Here is a 2,500-nt window from a genome sequence, read left to right on the forward strand (position 1 = left end):
TAGCTACCGAGATCAGACGAGATCGGGCGCTTTCTGGGTGGTATGGCCGCAGGTGTGAAAGTGTTTTATTTTACTTCTCTTATTCTGTTGCTGCTGCTGCTGCTGCTGCTGCTGCTGCTGCTGCTGCTGCTGCTGCTGCTGCTTGTCATCGTCAGACAGAAAGAATTATAAGCCCTGGGACAGGACAGAGAAGGTGAGAAGGTTCAAATAAGGGTTTAAAGCTTTGATGATGAGCAAGAAACACATGGCAAAAAGCTCTCCCCGGACTGTGAGAAAAAATTAAAAGCCTACAACACCTGGTATTCCCAGGCGGTCTCCCATCCAGGTACTAACCAGGCCCAACTCTGCTTAGCTTCCGAGATCAGACGAGATCGGGCGCTTTCAGGGTGGTATGGCTGCAGGTGTGCAAGTTTTTTATTTTACTTCTCTTATTCTGTTGCTGCTGCTGCTGCTTGTCGTCAGACAGAAAGAATTATAAGCCCTGGGACAGGACAGAGAAGGTGAGAAGGTTCAAATAAGGGTTTAAAGCTTTGATGATGAGCAAGAAACACATGGCAAAAAGCTCTCCCCGGACTGTGAGAAAAAATTAAAAGCCTACAACACCTGGTATCCCCAGGCGGTCTCCCATCCAGGTACTAACCAGGCCCAACCCTGCTTAGCTTTCGAGATCAGATGTGATTGGGCGCTTTCAGGGTGGTATGGCCACAGGTGTGAAAGTTTTTTATTTTACTTCTCTTATTCTGTTGCTGCTGCTGCTGCTGCTGCTGCTGCTGCTGCTGCTGCTTGTCGTCAGACAGAAAGAATTATAAGCCCTGGGACAGGACAGAGAAGGTGAGAAGGTCCAAATAAGGGTTTAAAGCTTTGATGATGAGCAAGAAACACATGGCAAAAAGCTCTCCCCGGACTGTGAGAAAAAATTAAAAGCCTACAACACCTGGTATTCCCAGGCGGTCTCCCATCCAGGTACTAACCAGGCCCAACCCTGCTTAGCTTCCGAGATCAGACGAGATCAGGCGCTTTCAGGGTGGTATGGCCACAGGTGTGAAAGTGTTTTATTTTACTTCTCTTATTCTGTTGCTGCTGCTGCTGCTGCTGCTGCTGCTGCTGCTGCTGCTGCTTGTCATCGTCAGACAGAAAGAATTATAAGCCCTGGGACAGGACAGAGAAGGTGAGAAGGTTCAAATAAGGGTTTAAAGCTTTGATGATGAGCAAGAAACACATGGCAAAAAGCTCTCCCCGGACTGTGAGAAAAAATTAAAAGCCTACAACACCTGGTATTCCCAGGCGGTCTCCCATCCAGGTACTAACCAGGCCCAACCCTGCTTAGCTTCCGAGATCAGACGAGATCAGGCGCATTCAGGGTGGTATGGCCACAGGTGTGAAAGTTTTTTATTTTACTTCTCTTATTCTGTTGCTGTTGCTGCTGCTGCTGCTGCTGCTGCTGCTGCTGCTGCTGCTGCTTGTCGTCAGACAGAAAGAATTATAAGCCCTGGGACAGGACAGAGAAGGTGAGAAGGTTCAAATAAGGGTTTAAAGCTTTGATGATGAGCAAGAAACACATGGCAAAAAGCTCTCCCCGGACTGTGAGAAAAAATTAAAAGCCTACAACACCTGGTATTCCCAGGCGGTCTCCCATCCAGGTACTAACCAGGCCCAACCCTGCTTAGTTTCCGAGATCAGGCGCTTTCAGGGTGGTATGGCCGCAGGTGTGAAAGTTCTTTATTTTACTTCTCTTATTCTGTTGCTGCTGCTGCTGCTTGTCATCAGACAGAAATAATTATAAGCCCTGGGACAGGACAGAGAAGGTGAGAAGGTTCAAATAAGGGTTTAAAGCTTTGATGATGAGCAAGAAACTCATGGCAAAAAGCTCTCCCCGGACTGTGAGAAAAAATTAAAAGCCTACAACACCTGGTATTCCCAGGCGGTCTCCCATCCAGGTACTATCCAGGCCCAACCCTACTTAGCTTGCAAGATCAGACGAGATCGGGCGCTTTCAGGGTGGTATGGCCGCAGGTGTGAAAGCTTTTTATTTTACTTCTCTTATTCTGTTGCTGCTGCTGCTGCTGCTGCTGCTGCAGCTGCTGCTTGTCGTCAGACAGAAAGAATTATAAGCCCTGGGACAGGACAGAGAAGGTGAGAAGGTTCAAATAAGGGTTTAAAGCTTTGCTGATGAGCAAGAAACACATGGCAAAAAGCTCACCCCGGACTTTGACAAAAAATTAAAAGCCTACAACACCTGGTATTCCCAGGCGGTCTCCCATCCAGGTACTAAACAGGCCCAACCCTGCTTAGCTTCCGAGATCAGACGCGATCAGGCGCTTTCAGGGTGGTATGGCCGCAGGTGTGAAAGTTTTTTATTTTACTTCTCTTATTCTGTTGCTGCTGCTGCTGCTTGTCGTCAGACAGAAAGAATTATAAGCCCTGGGACAGGACAGAGAAGGTGAGAAGGTTCAAATAAGGGTTTAAAGCTTTGATGATGAGCAAGAAACACATGGCAAAA

General features: G+C 47.6%; 7 non-coding genes and 1 pseudogene across 7 annotated transcripts in view; all 8 read right to left on the bottom strand.

The window, feature by feature from the left end:
• LOC128463882 (5S ribosomal RNA) overlaps positions 1–54 on the bottom strand; it is a 119-nt gene extending 65 nt beyond the window's left edge. Inside the window, exon 1 of the ribosomal RNA XR_008343752.1 lies at positions 1–54. This exon is cut by the window's left edge and continues 65 nt beyond it. This is a non-coding gene — a ribosomal RNA (5S ribosomal RNA).
• Positions 55–284: 230 nt separating this feature from the next.
• LOC128463354 (5S ribosomal RNA) lies at positions 285–403 on the bottom strand. The gene has a single exon (XR_008343254.1). It is a non-coding gene; the product is annotated as a 5S ribosomal RNA (ribosomal RNA).
• A 188-nt stretch (positions 404–591) lies between these two features.
• LOC128465526 (5S ribosomal RNA) lies at positions 592–710 on the bottom strand. The gene has a single exon (XR_008345300.1). It is a non-coding gene; the product is annotated as a 5S ribosomal RNA (ribosomal RNA).
• A 212-nt stretch (positions 711–922) lies between these two features.
• LOC128463275 (5S ribosomal RNA) lies at positions 923–1,041 on the bottom strand. The gene has a single exon (XR_008343178.1). It is a non-coding gene; the product is annotated as a 5S ribosomal RNA (ribosomal RNA).
• A 218-nt stretch (positions 1,042–1,259) lies between these two features.
• LOC128463673 (5S ribosomal RNA) lies at positions 1,260–1,378 on the bottom strand. Its single transcript, XR_008343556.1, has one exon. It is a non-coding gene; the product is annotated as a 5S ribosomal RNA (ribosomal RNA).
• A 221-nt stretch (positions 1,379–1,599) lies between these two features.
• LOC128466317 (uncharacterized) lies at positions 1,600–1,708 on the bottom strand (annotated as a pseudogene).
• A 188-nt stretch (positions 1,709–1,896) lies between these two features.
• Positions 1,897–2,015, bottom strand: LOC128465313 (5S ribosomal RNA). Its single transcript, XR_008345099.1, has one exon. It is a non-coding gene; the product is annotated as a 5S ribosomal RNA (ribosomal RNA).
• A 209-nt stretch (positions 2,016–2,224) lies between these two features.
• LOC128464303 (5S ribosomal RNA) lies at positions 2,225–2,343 on the bottom strand. Its single transcript, XR_008344146.1, has one exon. It is a non-coding gene; the product is annotated as a 5S ribosomal RNA (ribosomal RNA).
• Positions 2,344–2,500: the final 157 nt, after the last annotated feature.

This window comes from Spea bombifrons, chromosome 9, assembly GCF_027358695.1.
Source record: "Spea bombifrons isolate aSpeBom1 chromosome 9, aSpeBom1.2.pri, whole genome shotgun sequence".
Classification (NCBI taxonomy): Eukaryota; Metazoa; Chordata; class Amphibia; order Anura; family Pelobatidae; genus Spea; species Spea bombifrons.